The sequence below is a fragment of the Cygnus atratus genome, chromosome 1 (genome assembly GCF_013377495.2).
Source record: "Cygnus atratus isolate AKBS03 ecotype Queensland, Australia chromosome 1, CAtr_DNAZoo_HiC_assembly, whole genome shotgun sequence".
Taxonomy (NCBI): Eukaryota; Metazoa; Chordata; class Aves; order Anseriformes; family Anatidae; genus Cygnus; species Cygnus atratus.
In genome coordinates, this window is record NC_066362.1 from 195,832,726 (window position 1) to 195,851,409 (window position 18,684).

At 37.3% G+C, this 18,684-nt stretch overlaps 1 protein-coding gene across 1 annotated transcript in view; it reads right to left on the minus strand.

Moving 5' to 3' along the window:
• The window catches only part of CNTN5 (contactin 5), a 680,315-nt gene extending 664,191 nt beyond the window's left edge, over nucleotides 1-16,124 (minus strand). The window contains 1 exon segment of the mRNA XM_035542535.2: nucleotides 15,950-16,124. The gene's annotated coding sequence lies outside the window, so the exon portion shown is untranslated.
• Between the last annotated feature and the right edge of the window lie 2,560 nt (nucleotides 16,125-18,684).

An 18,684-nucleotide genomic window follows, 5' to 3' on the forward strand; every position in this document is an offset into this window, starting at 1 on the left:
AGGGACTAAGTGATCTTCCAGAGGCTAATTCATTAGAGGACAGAGCTGCAGTTTTTCACATCTTTTGCTATTCGTTCTAAAGTGAATGTATCGGGAACTGAAGATAAACTTGATCAAACAGGGTGAGACCATAGAATCTGAAGGTTCAGAATGGAATATTTGGATCCTCTGCTGGCTGTTTCATTATTGTATATTTAGCAGATGCAGTCCTGGCAGCAGAACTGAGAACTCCTTGCTGGCAATTCAATCATTAGCAACACTGAAACTTCTTCTAGCATGTGCCCTGGCTCCAGCCCACAGCAAACATCTAACTCCTTTCTCCGTGATAAGGGAGCATAAACTATGCTATGCCAAGGTACCCATGTGTTTGCAACCCTCCTCTGGCTCCTTATGAAACTAAACCCAAAACTCAGACTTGGGGAACATCTCTAAACAGAGGGATATTGCAGACATGAACTCATCCTCTTGCATTTTAACAGACTGGTATTATACATTTATTTTAAAAAGGTAACTCTGAAGGAGCAATTCAGTGACATCCATTGTGAGTGACTGGGTCAGCTTCTGAAGCCTTGCAGTTTGGCATCTCCCCTGTGGGATATAGGCCTTGTCCCTGTCATCATTGTTTGCCTTTGGCATGCTCTAGGCATCTGCATGCTGAACATACAGGCTTTAATTGGCTTCTTGCTGGTGCCTAACTCTCCTCCTAGCCTGCACAGCCAGCCTAAGTGCTAGGAAAGGTTTCGAGATTCTATCCTGGTATCTGAAAGTGCTGATAGTAATACATGATACCTTTAATGATCTCATTAATGACTCCATTCCTCCATAGGTTCAGATTCCAGTGTTGGTAATATACAGCACGCTAGGAAAAAGAATAAAATGATGCCCAGTGTGCTACTTCATCATACTTATAGTATGTAGTAATAATCCTCTGAATTTTCAATTTCATTTCTAATGTTCATCTATACTTTCACTTAAAGCAAATACTTAAAAACTAGCCACAACGTTTGTTTGTGTTTGTATTTCTTTTTCTTTTTACTTTATGCTGATTTCTGAAATGACCATGATAGAAGGGTGAAGGAAGTGTTAACTAAACCAGCAATCACATTTCAATGACTGTGTCTGCAGCCAACATCTGGCACTCTGGTAGTGACTGAGGCTTGCATAGCTTTTCATATTCCCAGAAGCTTTTTGAATATTAAGAACTGATGTTTTGACACATTCTCTTTCTCCTGCAGCTGGGTCCAGACTTGCTGACATTTGCAAAATGGACAAAGTGCCTGCAGTTTTCACATGAGCCATGTGCATTGTAATTACTATAGTTACTCTGCATGGCTCTTGCTGATATGTAGAAGTTGGCTTTACCTACTCAGAGCCAGTGGCCTATAGACAATGATTCAAAAAATTCCCCATCACAGATTACCAAAATTCATTGTTGCATATAGGTGATGGGTGTAAATACACATGTGTGTGTAAATACAACCCTTCCTTGCCCTGCAGAGATGTGGAGGCTGTGTAGCTGATACTGTGAAGCAGGAAATCCAATTATACCTAACTTAGCATGTATAACTAAAAATGTTATTATTGGTCATAAAATTATCAAGCCCTTTTAAAAATCAAATCTATGAACTACGTGTGTGTATTCCTCAGGCTGACTTCACGCTGTGTGAGGAAGTGCTCCCTTTAATTTGTTTTAACTTTGCATGCATTATGCAGGCCTCATTTCAGTGTGAGAGAAGGCTGAGGTAAAGTGAACGATTTCCATTGTAAAGTGCCTGTGAATTTGAGCTCAGGCAAACTTCTGCCACTTCAGTGATAGGTCAGCTTTCACATACATTATATGGCATTTCCCAAGTCAAAGGACAACAACAACAATATCTGTTTTCCAAATATGTCCTGAAATGAAATGTCACCATTTTGATGAACAGCTTCTGTAGCAGAACAGCGTGTGTTTGACCAAATGGCAATATACCACTATTTACCCCTCAAAATGAGTATAATAACATAAAATGACACTAAACAGTGAAATTCCATGCTATTAAGAAAAAAAAATCCCCATTATAGCCAACAGAAAACCACATTATCTTTTTAAAACCTTGAACATCTACAGATTCATCATCTTGATAAATAAGGTAGATGAGAGTTAACAAAGATCATCACTATTTACTGTGCAGTGAATTCATCTTATAAAACTTCAGTTCTGTGGGGAAAATTCACTCACAGCCCCATGGCAGGAGGACTCTACACTGGTTTTGATGGCATGTGGAGTCTGCCCAAAGCTCTGGGATTTCTTCTGCCTGTGGCTGAAGAAGTATTTTGTGTCCACTAAAATCCATTTTTTTCACCACCAAATTCAGCACCTTGGCAGTATGAGCCCAGACATGACTTACTTCAGCTTTTCCAGAAATATCCCCTGAACATTAACTTTCATAAATGTATTTAGGATGCAAGTCCTTGAGGATTTGTGTGCAAACTAGTTTATTTGTATTTGGAGAGTGGAAAAATGTTATATTTGTGACTTTCCCTGTGCTGCTAGTAAACTAGACAAGCTTAATGGTGCAGTAAAAAACATATTAATCAAAAGTTCAAGTCAGATTTTTATACACTGGTAGCAGAGGTTATAAGTAACACCAAACGCAAACAAAATCCCAGTTGAGATTGAGTGTTTGCAAACTGATTGCTTTCTAGCTGCTCAGCCTCCCATACTGGGGACAGTAAGATGTATCTCAGCAATCACAGGTGACAGTCACAGTTCACAGTCTTTTGAATTTAACTTACCATTCTAGAAAAAATAAAAAAAAAAAAAGCGCGTTCCCTGTGCACTCATACATACATTTGAAATTACTGTTTAGGATACACATATATTAGACTTGGCCATCTTGGGTACTTAAAGATCATTTTCTCCCCTCCTTGATTCACACCTCATCTAGTACAGGCTCTGCAAATTGCCCAAATACTGTGAATTGCTCTTCCGAAAGATGGGCACCTTATCTGTTACGAAGAGCTGTTACTTTTTTTTTTCTTAGTCAGACATGAACATTAAACATCATAAAAGAAATCTGCTTATTCTGAAAGCTCATGTTTTTTATTACCTTGGCAACAAAATGATCTGTTGAAATTGCTTTTTGCTGCTAATTTTAGGGGGTTCTGTGTCACAGAAAAATTCATGAAGAGCAGCTGAATAGGTAACTGTCCCCTTTCCTTATACTTGCATCAGTTTTTACAGAGGGAAGAATGGACATATTGTGACAATGAAGTCCCTGGTTGTCCAGAAACAGTGGTAGTTAATATACAAATTGGATTAAATTTTTCAGAGAAATTTTTCAGTTTTGTGACAATCACTAATAAAATCCCAGTTGGGAATAGAATTTTATTTTAAATACATCCAGAGAATATTATGAATCTGGAGAAGAAACCTAATCAGAAAGAAAAAAAAATATTTGAACAAAATCATTTTTTTTTCATAAATCTTTGTATCTTAATTAACAAGTAAGCTATCAAATACTGCCAGTAAAGCTTGTTGTAAATTGAAAAATCAAATCATTTCATATGAAAGGTGAAGTAACACCCTCCTCCTCCCCCTCCCCCTTTTAATTTTTTATTTTTTTGCAGATGATTGTGACATTTGATTGATTGTTTCCAATGGCCAAAATAAAAATAGAGACAGTTACACATTCATCTAATGTTTCTCTGCTGTCATACCGGAGCGTGTCACTGACAGGTGAAAAGCCTCCCACCTCAGCACAAGGAGGAGATGGAACCTGTTCCCACACACCAGTGCCCAGAGAAAGCCTCCCATCATTCAAAAGCACACTTCCAGGAAACTTCTGCTCAAACGGCAAGTGACTTGCAGCAGGATCTTTAAAATGTTGAAGGCAGCAGACTATACTGAAATATGTGGATGAACTTTGATATTTCTCCGGAAGACACCTACACACAAATGGCACAGCAGGGTTCCAAAGTAATCATTACACAATGTTTTCTGTACCAAGCACAATAGTACAGGTATTTTATAAATACCTCTAAACCTTCAAATTCAGTATGAAATATGAAAATTAGGCAAGGCTCTCTCCTTAGTGTGATCGTGATTAATAAAAAAGTTGCAGTGAAAATCTTCCCTAAGTTACAGCTCAGGAGCCTCAATGTGGACTGCAGTAGTACAACTACTTCATCGAAGTGGACACAGCAGGTGAACCCCGTGGACATTCTTCTGAGTGCTACACTAGCCAGAAAATAATATTACTTGTCAGCCTCACACAGCAGTGGATGCATCATCATCTAGTCTCCAGGAAAATGAATGAATAAATAAATAAATAAAATAAACGGGCAAGGGATTTTGTGAATGTTTTATGCTGTTGGTAGTGAACTACATTTTACAGAATCAAACAGCTAGTTTAAATGTATTTTATGAGATATTTAATATTATTGTGATATTGGGGAAAAAAATACTAATGGAAGTGTTTGTTTTTATATGACAAACCGTAAGGTTTTTGAGGTTAGAGGGTATGTTTCCGAATGTTTCAGATAAAAATGCAAAATAGCTGTAATTCTGAAAGTACCATTCCATATCATTAAGTTTAGGTGCAATATATATCTTTCTGTTCTTTAACAACTTGCCTAGGACTTCACCTAAGATTAACTTTATTGCTTTCAAGGCTGTTGAAGTGTAGGTTCGGTTTAAGTTCATGTATGAAGCTGCACACATGTATGTGTGTGTTTCTTGAAGCAAAATTTACAGTCACTACTGTTCCAGCACACCCCACACAGAAGCTTTGTCTGTTCTGTGGGCTTTCTCTTTTCCAGATCATCAATATTTATGATAAAATGCCAACAAATTTGACGAAGAGGTGCATATTTGAGTTGTGCTCTCTCTCAATATACAAAGAAAAGAGAAGTCACAGCTGAGATTTAAATGTGTGTGAGACGTTATGTCCTACAGGACCTGAGATGGAGATTTAACTAATATTAGCCATTGCACTGCATTGAACTGCTTTCTATCAGCTCCCCCTCCTGTCTGATTTTTTTTACCATATCTTTTCTGATATCTTCTATATTTTCATGCTCTCATTTTCAGTTCCTCTGAGACCTTCTTCTGCATCCATCTCCTGCAGCCCTTGATGGTAAGATGCAGTTTGGGGAGCCTACCCTTGCTCATATCTTAGTTTTCTTAACCAGATTGTAGCTGTAACCTGGCACCCAGCAAGAATTGATTGGTCACTCAGATCCAAACATTAAATATTTAAAGTGGCACCACACCATTCATAAAGTGGAACATAAAGTGTTTGTTTACTCTCTGCTAATTATTTTAGTCAAAGCAGGCAGACTCAACTGTCTGCATTATTAATTAAACCTCTGAAAATGAGCTGAGGACAGGAAATGTTCTTCTCTGCTGGTAATAGTGCTAAAGAATAAGTAATAACTCTCATTAGCCATATGATAGCATGATTTATATTTTTTTCCCCAAACTGGGCCAATACAAAGCAAAACAAATCATATTAGTTCATATTTCCAAATTGTTTGGAAAGAAGCTTACTAGTCATGAAAGTTCAGATGCTAGCCATGTTTAGGAGTATGTCCAGTGTTACTAATTTAGTACTGCTTGAGGCTATGACAAGTATCTGTGGAGCTAAGTGGCAAAGTCTCATGGTCTGTAAAATAACGTACTTTAAAACAGATTAGCTTGAAGATTGTCTTGAAGGAAAATAGGCTTCCCCCCCAGGTCATGGAATAGCAATTTATAGGAATCTACATACAACTTTAATCAGTGATCTATTTCTTTACAATTATTATTTCCTAATGGGAACATCTTATAAATACTCATCACTTGGCTGTGTGATCAGGAACACTGTACAGTGATGGAAACCACAATAAAATTCACATGCATATATATATATATAAAAAAATAAAAATAAAAAATCATTAGTTTCATTGCATAACCTGAAGCAATGCAGAATTCCTGAGCTGGGATTTTCAACTCAAACCTGAGACTCTGCACCATTGTATCAAAAGTTTCATATGGTGGTTGAGTGCTGATTTGCAGTTTAGGACCAAAACTACTCAAAATTCTCCTTTTTATTAGACACAGGGGGACAGATAGAAAGGGAATGAAGAAACTAGTTATAGCATGCAAAGAGGTGGGACAGATGCAAGCATACATGTCTGTGAACTGCAACTTTTGAGTGTTACAGAATATAAAGCCTACAACTCTGCTGTGAGTCTCCACAGGACTCTGGAGCCTAATTATAAAGCTGTATGAAAAAGTTCTGCTTGTCAGCAGAGCCAGCAGGGGAAAAAAAATCCACATTTTTGCACATTCACAGAAGAATAAAATATTTAGGCAGAAAATCATCATTGCTGCAGATGGACACTTACAGAACAAAAATGGGTAATTTTTGTGCAGCTCTGCTTGTTGCTAGCATAGCCAGAATCCATTTTTTAGCAGATTTAAAATCCAGCCTAGAATTCCTCAGTCACTGTCACTGGCAAAATACGCATCATAGGGTGGTAGTGGTTGAAGGTCACAGGTAAATTCAAGGCGGAGGAGCCATCTTGAAACGAGCAGGGAGGACTCACCAAATTCAGTGTTGCTGTACTTCCTTTTGCCCACGTGGAATTTGGCTCTGGATGGTTTCCAGTCCTTTTGAGTAAGGACTAGCCAAAAAAGCCTGATCACAATTACAACAAGGTAGTATGTGAGAATACACCATCTCCAAGTAATGAGGAAAGAGAACTAGAAGCATCTCAGGAGATGTGCGCAAACTGGGAAAGAATGCACCAGCTGCAAATGGACTTCATCTGATGGCTTCTGTTGTGTTTAAGGACACACTCATTAAATGCATGCTCTGTGTGAGAAAAAAAAAAAAAAAGCCTATAAAAGAGCTACTTTATACACAGAGTGTGTTGTAAGGATCACTAAGGTATTTTTAGGAGAAATATAACCTGACAGGATGGCAGGTACAGCTCTGATTCCCAATGGTGTTCAGGTGACAGCTTCTATTTAGTGTACCCAAAAAACTCAATCGCCTGGATCAGTGTTCTGTGTGTGTGTGTTGTGTGACCCTCCATATCCCCAATATTTCTGATATGCAGGTGCAAGTCTGTGACAGAAAAGAGGAGTAACTTATGTTGATTTTCCTCTTCTTTCACCCACTTAGTATTGAGCAGAGAAAGGGGGATACATCACTACATGGCCCCTATTTTTTCTGTACTACCCAACCTCTGTTTGCAGCCTCTCAGTGGAGAACCTGGCCCTTAAGCTGCAGTGACCTGTGCTTTCAACTTGGGATAAGTGTTTTTCTCTTAAGTTTGTTAAATGCAGTGTGAATTTTATGTGAAAGTGCTTTTTTCTTATTTCTCTTTTCTTTCTTTTTCCTCTGCATTGCCTAATTTGGCAGTCCTTGGAGTGCTAGAGAGCCTCTTTAATGTGCATCAAGCCAACAAGAACTCTGACTTTGCTATATTAACAAAATACATTTATTTGTTGCCTTCATACATGGCAATGAGAGTGATGAAGGGCTATGTCCTCAATACTTCCCTCATCTCCTTCTTCTTAGTCTGACATTGCAATAAAATCTGAATTACAGAAATGAGAAATCAAGTATACAAATTAAGAAAACTAATTTCAGGCTAGCCAGCAGGTGGAAAAATCTCAGGTGATGAGGAAATCAAAGGAAAATAGCAATAAAATAGACAATACAGGGAAAAAAAAACAACACTAAAGTTAAAAAATAAAGTCCAATCAGATTTTTATATACTGGTAATTAACACATTCCAAACAAGAAATAATACAAAGCAATAAAAATCTCCTGTGGTATGACCTTCTGTCCATAGTCTGACAAAATGTCTATTGACTGAGTTGTTGGAATGTTTCCTTAAAAAAAGGAAAAACATTTCTTTCTATGTCTGTGAGGCGTCTTAAAATTGGTAGTATTGCATATAGAACTTCATGTGCAGTGTGCTTGATCCTGGAAGCTGTATTTGTTTGATACATTTTTTTTTCTTTTCAAGTTAATGGATTTTTTTTTTTTTCTTATCCACTTCAAAGGATAAGGTTAGGCCCAGTGAAAGATAAACTTCTGTATTTTTATTTACTTGATATCTGCCACCTCATCAGAATATATTGATAACATCAGTAATAACAAAAGTCCAGAATTACTGCCTTACATATAGCTGTTTACAGTCTGTTTCTTCCACTGACAAAATATTCTAGATCTTATTATACCACCTACAGGTAGTTTTTAGAGAAATGCTTGGGATCCACTAAGCTGCTTAGTTATACTCGTGTAGATTGCAAAAAGCAAGTGTCCTTGTCACTTTTTTTGGAGAGGTTTCTCATAAACTACATTCTTTAAAACAGCATTTCACAAAAACAGTGCTATCTTTTCTGAAATCTTAGATAAGATATTAAAACAGCACAGTTTGTTGAAACAGACAATATTTTCATTATATTATTCAACTGACCATACTTTCTCATATATCAGCTTTTATTTTATACAGAACGTCACGTTGAACACGTATAATCATTTTCTGTTGAAATAAAATAACAAAACACTGATATGTTTTTCTCTCACGCTTGATACAACAGATACAGGTCCTATAATTGTATATAAATTATAAACGCATACTTAAACATCTTATTTTTGTAAGCTTTGAAATAAATCCTCTGCAAATTTCTTTACATTCCTTTATTAATTGCCCTTATGGATAAAGTCATGCTGTTTCAAAACAAGTATTTTGTAAAGATTGATAGGTAAGGAATCTTAAACATATTTAATGAAAACTTGCAAAGATAACAGAAATTTTGAACAGGTAACTTCTGGAGGTAGATGACCTTTCTAAGGTTATAATCATTAATACTCCCGGGTGCTGAATGCTTCTCAACTTGCTCGACATTTCTTGTTAATTTTCCAGAAAAAAAAAAAGGGGGGGGGCTTATTGCAGGACTTGATCAATCAGTCTAGCTGTCTTGCCTCTACTTTTCAGAAAATATGCTAGAATTTATTTCAAATTCAACTAAATTATTCTTCTTTGATGCTACATATTTTCTCTTGTTGTTGATTAACACACCCATTATACAAACACCCTCCTACTACCTGATGCCTTCAGTAATGTCTCAATTCGTTGCTGATGACATTCAGATTTCCTCCAGAGATGCTTTGTGAAGTCACAAACAGAGGATTATGCCCATCAGAGAATGACTCAGACACAGAGTGATTGATAAGGCAAATAAATACTTAGGTGTTAGCAATCAGTCAGTTGTGATATGCAAGGGGGGAAACAAGACTGCAGACATTTCAGCTATATATCATGTTTTCTAAATTATCTCTTCGTGTGCCAATGGTCCTCTTAATAAATTATCCTGCCTCATTATCTGATGTGGTCTATGTTTTCAATTATGCCTTTTCTCAAAACCGTGTAACAGCCAGTCTTTCTCAGCCTGAAGCTATTTCAATGTCCAACCTTCAACTCCCAAAGTCTAGATAGAGGAAATACTACGCAACTGTTTTTGAGTTAAGAAGCTGCGCACACATGCATCAAAGAGATGTTATGACATCAGAGAAGTCAAGACTTTATTCCCAGATTCCCCGAGCTGAGTTTTATGTAAGCAATAATACATGACACTGCATATGTTACAGTGGAGGAGAACATTTTGAGCATGTAGTGAAGCATGAGACTGAAAAATCAAGCAATTGTATCATCTCAGATGTGCCGAAGTTAAAAAAAAAAAAAAAAAAAAAAACACTTGGCCTTTGCACAGCAGTGAGTAAAGTCTTTGGTTTCTCTAAAGTTATTTTTTGGATTGACAAAAACAAATGCAATGTTTTAATAAGGAGAACTTACCTTCTAATAGAATCTAATATGAAAAGCCAAATACTTGTTTTTAACAAAGTTTGTTCTGCATGAAATTTTGGAAAGCTGAAGAATGAATAATTTAGAAAAGAAGTTTTAAAAGTATGCATTTCAGAAGTAATTGTTGTGGACTGCTGGTACAATGAACTCAGGCAAATGTTCAAGACATTTTATAGCATGTGTATGTGATCAGTGCACATCATAATGTTGCAGATCATATCTTTTTTTTTTTCCCCCCTCTGGTCTGGGGGGTGATCTTGGAAGTCTGAACATGACCGTGGTTGCAGGGCTGTGAGACACAGGTGTATTCCCTTAGATGTAAGCTTTTAAAATGTCACAAATAATCGCAAAAAGGGAAGAGCTCTTGAGTTAAGCCATACGTTATTTGATTCAGGGACCATTTTGTGTTTACAGCTCCTAGTACAATGCAATCTTGATTTATGATTATAGTACCTAGTTGCTATGATGATGATGATAATGATAAGGTTTATAATAGAGTCAGAGGACATTGCTAATAAAACAACACATCTTCTATGGCAATCAGAATTCTGATATAAATGTTACTTAGTATGGACTTCTGATATGAATTAGACAATTGTGTTATCTGCATTTTAAACTGGCTTCTGCATTTTTGTAAATATATGTACCTACTACTATATGTTATGCCTACAATTTATATATGCAGTCAGTGAACTGTACATCAAAGTAACTTAAATAGTAGGTTCAGAACTATGCCTGAATTTTTTCAGCTTTGAAAGTATATATTTGCAACCTTAGAGACAACGTTTGATATCATTAATTTGGTCCAGAAAGGAGGCTGTATAATGTTCCAAGCAGCAAATGCTTGTGCAAAAGAAAATAGTAAGCACAGAAAAGCAAACAAGCTGACCAAACAACTAACCAAATGAAACAAACAAACAAACAAACAAAAAACTAAGCAGATTTTTAATCTGTGTCTATGTCCAGAAGTTCAAATGCTTGTCTGGAAAACAACCACATCTTTGTGTGCTAGGCATACTGAAATTCCTATATAGTAACAAGATCAGGCTCAATAAATTTTCAGTATTTTCATCCATTCCAGAAACTGTTCAAGTGCTCCCACCAAAGGCATTGGAAGAAAGAATGACAAAATGTAAAAGTAAATGAATAATCCTGATTGCATCACAATAATGCAAATATGACAAAGCTGATTGATTCTGTCAGACCAACAGTGCTGAATGCCAGAAAAGTTTTCCAGCATGTTCAGAATCTCTTTTTTTTTTTTTTTAGTGACTAAAATACTTCACTTTTGGAAAATGTTCTCTATGACAAACATCTCAAAAGAAGAGGTGAAATATATATTTGTTGACTCATTTTCATGTGGTTTTGTTCACTAAGTTTCAGGCCTGTGTGGAGACTGACAAATAATTGAGTGAGACTAGATAGCATGACAGAATATGGAGTATGATAATGGGCATAACTGGTTGTCTTTTAGAAAATATAATGCATGTGTGCCCAAATAAGCAACAGTTAATCATTTTGTCAAAAAGTAAATTTCTGTAAAGCTCCTTGCCTTACTCAGCTTTGAAAGCATATTTTGGGGGCAGATTATTGCAATATATCTTCTGGATATGTCCATTTTAACCATAAAGTCTTTTTCATTCACCCACCCATCTGTGTAGCTACTACTCTTGGTTGAATGCACTGGTGTAATAGGCTGTTAGTAATCAGAAACGTTACATTCACAGGGCAATCCCTGTCCATCACATACTTAATGAAGACTATAAAAACAATAAAAATAAAATGGGGTTCATGAATTCTTGCAAATTGTTGTAACTCAGTAAGAGAAGATGCTTAAAAGACTGAACTGATAATATGTCTACATCAATTACAAAACTGTACATTTAGTCTTCACCAAAATGATTTACAGGCTAGGAGTCCCACTGAATACATAGTAAATCTTAAACTTCTGGCTATTAAATATTCAGTGTTTCTCACTCACAAGGAGGCTGAAGTCCTCCTTTCTGTATGTTGAATGGAAAGTTATCCTTTACCCCTCTCAGCAACCTTCAATATTTGCCTGCTTTTAGCTCCAGCAACAGATGGTTCTCCAAAGATACCATCACAGTTTAACATCATTTACAATAAAACCTTTAAGAGCATCCTGAAAAAGGAAACTCCCAGAAGATGTTTCTGATGGATGGAAAGAGTATGATGTGTTCTCTATTTCCAAGTATGGGAATGGAGAAGTTATCAATTTTTCCAGAGACTGACATGTAAGTTTAGTCCTAAAGATGTAAAGAGGTGAACTATGATGTTGGTAACTACTACATGAAAGCATGAATAACCCCATCATTCTGACAGTTCATGGCTCTGTAAGCTTAGGACCTAGTCTGAGTGGATGACTACACAGAATAATTATGGGCATGCGCGATTAAAGAACATCAGCTGTAACATGGATGGTAATACTAATGTTTTATTATATTCCCAGCATACAGATTCTACAATTGTATTCCCTTGTTTTACATCCACTTGCAACACCTAAAACTTGATTTGTAGCTTTTATAGAGTACAGTGAAAAATCATTCTGAACTGCCTTTTAGGAAGCAGTATGCAAGCAACGATCACATTTTCTTATGATTCATACAATTAAGGATACTTTCATAAATCACCCAAGAAATTCATTATAAAAACAAACAGATTACATTTCCTTCCACTAACAAGAAAATGTTATTGTTGCTTCCATTCCAGCTTGCAAAGACACAGCATCATTACTCCAATATACACTATGTGTGTGTATAAACACATACAGATATACATACATATGCATACATTATGAGTTTATGGTTTTGAAATCTTAAATTTAAGTAGAATCAGAATGTATTCATCTTACCAAGTTCTAACAATTTCATATTTTTTTAAAAGGCACTAGCCTCTAATGTAGTGTTATTGATCAAGATTGCTCAGAAGATAAAACTCTGTAGGGACTCCATCACTTCTGGACAGAGTATTTTCCCTTTGTGTAGTGCTAAGGAGTTGATAATCAAGGGTGTAACTGACCCTAAAGAAAAACAAAAAGCATCAGAAAAGGTATGTGCAGAAGGAGGAAGAAAAACTTTGTGAAACACCTGCCAATATAATATTAACAAACAAATGTCTATTTGACATTTTCTCTCGGGAATTAAAACCACAGTATAGACTGTGTGGTAGATTTCAGTTTAGTATTTTAGAGTATGAGAAATTGTTCAAATGATTGAGGTGGTCCTGAAACTGAGAGAAAGTGCAAAGCACAAGCTGATAGCGGGTGCATATGGACGGAGTGGATCAAGAGTGGTGAATTATACAATGAATTCAGAGGAACCAAAGGAACCATTCAGGTTACGTGCATAGAGACCAAATCATTCAAACACAGAGACAACAAACAACAACAACAAAACAAACAAACAAAAAAGCCAACCAAAAAAAAACAATTTTTTTTTTTTTTTTGCAATGTCACTGAACCAACTACCTCAACTAACTCAGTGCCCTTTGGCACGTACATTTTATATAGTTTCCTACGATGCCTTTAGTGAAGACTTGCATTAATTACTTAAAATCAATATTCATATCATTAAGCTAGTCAGAAAACATCCAGTGCTCTGAATCAGTTCAGTGGAACAGATTTTTCTATATTGCTAGCAAACCAGATTTATTCTTTTTGAACATGCCAGCTTTATAACAAGCAAAAAAAAGAAAAATGGATCTCAGACTGTCACTTAAAGCATCATACTTTTAACCTCCTCCTTTCATCCATAGCTCCTTACCTTTACTGACACCCTCTGGTCCCTATCTCTAAGTCAGTTTTGAATTCATTCCAGCACTCCTTCCAAAATTTACTTTCCAAATCAATATTTTGTGGAGCACAGAACTGGACATTTTCTGAAACCCCCATAAATCATATCACTGATTCGCCAGTAGTCTACCATGTCAGCAACTTATTCAGGGGACTCAAGCAAATTTGCCAGTCATGACCTTCCTGTATTGAATCTGTGCTGACAGTCCTCTAAGTTACTCATTTCTTAAAGTTGCCCTTTATTATTTCCTAACGGCTGAGTTTTTAATCATCCTCTTTACCTTATTTTCTAGGTTATTTTTCCTCAAGATCTGTTTTCAAACTTCTTTTCTAACAAGTTCTTCAGCCAGTCAGAATTTTTTTCTATTTCCTAATTTCATTCTTAATACATCTGGCCTCGTTATAAAACTAAATTAACATTCCTTAAGATTTTAAGCCAAAATTAAAAATATAACCTTCAGCTTCATATTGAACAACAAAATTGCAATCTAGAGATCTCTACTTTCCAGACTATTTGTAGCTGTCTACACACTTTTATGTCACACACCGCTAGTTCTTTTTGTATTGGCATTTGTTCTGTAAGTGTATGAAACAGAAGTACTGCATGCTGAATAGTTCACTTTTTAAACTAGTTAGTTGTTATCATCTTCCTGAACATTTAACACTTCAACCTCCTCTTATACATATATTTGTTGTCTTCTAAGACTTTGTCTTCTTAACCACTTTTCTTAATAGATAGTTAGAGGCATATTGCCACAGAGGGCCACTGTACATGAAATATTATTTAATTACTAGAGTTCATGTCTCAGTTTTCTGTCTTCCTTTTAGTATGCCTCACACTGGAAAGTAAGCTTCTTCCCAAGTTGCACGATATTGAAAACTATCTATATGTATGTTTCTCTTTTTGTACTTGAAACTTCGCAGATAAATGCTACACTTGTTAAAGAAATTTTATGAAAATGATATATTTGCAAATTCTGATAGATAATTTGATAGTATTTTAAAGTAATGGCCCATTTATTCCTAATTCTTTTGGTGTTCTCTGTAATAATATTAATCATTATTAACTGATTTTGCATAATATTGATTGCATAAAGTACTTCTGAAGGAGTTCTACTGTAACTCAGAAATAATTGATTGCAGTTTTATTAAACAGAAAATGTCATCCAAATTTTAATTGTCAGGAATTCCCCTTAGCTTTTGGCTTACAGTCACCATGTAATTTATTTGTAGTTTCAAACTTTAGGGTCTGATCCAACACCTACCAAAGACTATGGGAATGCTGTACTCCTGTACAAGATTATGGCATCAGGTCCTTCACTGAAAACAACATTGAAAACGTGTCATTCAAGGAAAGTACTATCTTAAAAAAATAAATAAAAAAAAATGAGAACAAACTTTGCTAAAATGTTAAATTTCTTAAAGGCTGCAACACATAGAAAACTTTAGTTCTAGTAGTCACATTACACTATCTTGTATTTCTTATGTTTTATGAAGTTTCTGTGCTCAGCAGGAATGAAACTAAACATCTGAGCGAGTACAGATAGAGTAATGGATGGTGATTTTTTTTCTGAGATAAACATAGAAGCATAGTTTCATACTCCGTGATACAGGAAAAACTCTCAGTTCATCTAGCTAGCTCATAGACATTTCAAATAGTCTTATCAACTGTCCTCACCTCAGAAAGGAAAAATCAGCGCATCTTTATGTAATTCCATCTCCTCTGCCTGTCAGCAAAGGAGAACAGTTCTGGCACTGCACTTTTCTAGTTAAGGAGATAATTGTTTATCCCAAAGCCAAGTACCATCCTGAACTTCACAACACAACTTCTAGTGCTTCACCATAAACTCAGTATGCTAGATTATTTTGCTTCACCCTCAAGCATTTGCTTGGTAGTTCTTCTAAACATTAAAAAATTAGCACATTAAGATAGGCATTCTTTCTCCAGAGTACATTTGTTCTAAGAGCCTCACATCCCTCTTCACAACTCATTCACTGCAGTAGTTTGCTAGCTACTTAAATGACAGGAAGCATATAACAGATCACAGTAATTTCTGCTTCAACTTTTCTGCTCAATTATGACAACAATTTCAATGCAAGATTCAAAACAAAAACCAAAACACATAAACCCTGCAGTAGAAGCCCAAAAATGGGATCTCTCACCATTGCTGGCTTCAAAACAGACTGCTCACAGAGATGCCGCGATGGATATTTCAACAAATAATCTACACACACTCAAAAGTCTAACCAGGGAAATCAGTGCCTGGCTGGGGGAATGGCAAAGACACTTACCGCTGCTGTGGCACCGTCTCTCTCTCGCCCTGACTCTCAGTCTCTCTCTCCCATCCTCCTGACAGCCTCAAATATAGCAGTCCCTTATGCTGTTCAGCCTGTGGGGAGCAGAGGATTGCGGAGTTGTTTTTTTTTTTTCCTGCAATTTTTTTTTTTTTTTAAACCATCCAGAGGTAGTTCTCCAGACCCGAGCGCCTCTCCTCGCTTCGCTCACTGATGAAGAGACCCAGGTGAAGGCATTCGCGGCGGCAGCTCCCGCGAGCCCCTCCCGGCCCGCCGTGCCCCCTCCCCGGCGGGGGGGGACCAAGGCACCTCCCCCTGCCGATCCCGGGGGGGCGGCGGGGGCTCTGCCCGCCCCCGGCCGGACGTGTATGTGGGTATATGTGTGTGTCCGTGCGTGTGTGTGATGTGTGTGGTTATCTGTGTGCCATCTCACACCGCCGCCCGCGGCTCGCCCCTACCCCTAAGCGCACGCGAACCCCCCCTTTCCTGCTCCCCTCCTTCTCCTCCTCATCTTCCTCCTCCTCCCTCTCCGATTTTCTCCCCATCCCCACTCCTCTGACCCAGAGCGTGAAGCAAGAGGGCGACCTGGCGAGCGCTCTCCCCTGATCTGCTGCCCGCCCCTATAACCCAAGCCACCAGCTTTCCCCAGAAAACCACTTTCTCCCCCATCCCCTCCTTGCCACCCCCTTCCAGATAGATAGATAGATTTTTTTAAATTATTATTATATTTTTTATTTTTTCTGAAACGTTTTTTATTCCACTCCAGCCTTGACGACTCTCCCTACCCTCCACCCTGCTGCCGGCTCCCGTTCTCCCTCTTCACACCGCGGCTGCGGTAACTGGAAAAACACCGGGGCAGCAGGCGGGGGGTCGGCAGCTGCAGCGCCGCGGCTCCGGCAGCCCCTTCTCCCCTTTCCTCCCCGTTTCCCTTCATCCTCCCGCTGTTAATTGTAGACCGCTTCGACCGAGCGCAGCGCAGCGCCCCGCCTCGCCGCCGCTGCGCGCCCCCTTCGCCGTTCCGCGAGTTGGGCTCTCGCCTTCCTCGGCCGCTTCGTGCCCATCCCTACACGTAGTGCGCGCTCCCACTCCGTGCCTTTAATGGCTACCCTCAGGATTTAACCCCCCTCCTTTCTTCCCCCCCCCCCCCCCCCTTTTTTTTTTTCCCTTTGGCAACGACAACTTTGTGCTTTAACTTAATGCTTCTCTGCCCTCCTATACATTTTTTCCTTGCTCTTTTTCTCCCACCCCTTCGGCAAGTAATTTTTTTTTTTTTTTAACTTATGCATTAACTGAGTAACTGTTGTTCAGCTCCCATTCTCCGAGATTTTTCTCTGCTTCAATGACTCCATGTCATTGGTTAATGCTTTCTAGACCTTTGTGGTGTACAAATACATGTGTGTATGCATTTTTCTCTACTAATTTGTATTTATTTTTCATATTTTTTTATTTGCGTATTTGTTTCTTATAAATCATTCTTTGTTTGTTTTAGATGCATGAGGAAGAGGAATTGTTCAATTTAGGAATTTGCTGTGGGTTCTTACACAACTCCAGTCTTAAATCCTGGCAATACTAATATAAGTTTTTCTCCCTGTGTCTTTTGCTTGTCTTTCATATTGACGTCTCTAGCAAGATAAGTTATCAGTGATGAGTGACACAGTTTTGTGATCTTGTATGCTGTATGGAAGTCTGTTAGAGGATTTACAATTCAACGTCATGTTGAATGAATTTTGTCTACTAATATCAGTGAGGATGAGTTGGGGAAAAAAAAAGACTTTCAATTCCCCCCCCCTTTTTTTTTTTAATTTTAAAATTGTAAATCTGCTTCTTCATTACTTGCTACCGCTGTCTTAAATTTTATAGTGAAAGACTGAGAATGAGCCTATCATTAGAAATGGGCTTTTAATACATTGTCCCATACAAACACAGAAGAAAATCGTATCCACAACTGTGGATGGTTCTCTAGGCATATTTCTGTTGGGCAAATAATGTTGCAACTTGACATGTCAAAGCTTCTCTTCATTGACTCAATTCGCAGAACATTATCATCTGGTCATTATTTCCAGTGTTACTAGGTTACAAGACAGCATTTAATCAGAAGCCAGGAATAGGGACTGCATTAATTCTGATAGTATGAATAACTTATGAGACTCCATTTCTCAATATTTCCAAAGTGGACATTAAAGCCAGAAGCATTCTTGATAACAAATGTATTTTTTTCACTACGGTAGTTCGGTAGTTATTTATGACAACAGTAAAGAATTACATGTGAAGAGGTGAGATTCATTAGTTCTTTTTACAGGTGGAGATGGAATTAAAAAATAAAGACTCTTTTTTTAAATTTATTTTTATTTTTATTTTATTATTTTTTTTTAAAAGTCATAAAGACTGGATTTTATGGCCTCTACCTTGTGAAGTTTGTAGATGAAGCTTATTTTTAACTACCATAAGGAACACATACTATCCACATCGGGTTACGTTATTTTTGCTTTTAACTCACTTCTACTTAGAGCTCTTGTCAAGAAACGTATTTATTTTGAATGGCAACTTTTTATATTTGCTTCTTTCTTTTTAGCTTCACAGCAGTGTTTCTACAAGGACGTGTTTTTACATTTTCTTTTAAAATAATTATGAATGGACAATATATGTTTAAGCACTGGCATTCTTCTTTGAAAGTAAAGTAACACACAGCTTTTAAGACAACCTGTTAAAATTTCAGTTGATTGTGTGTATCC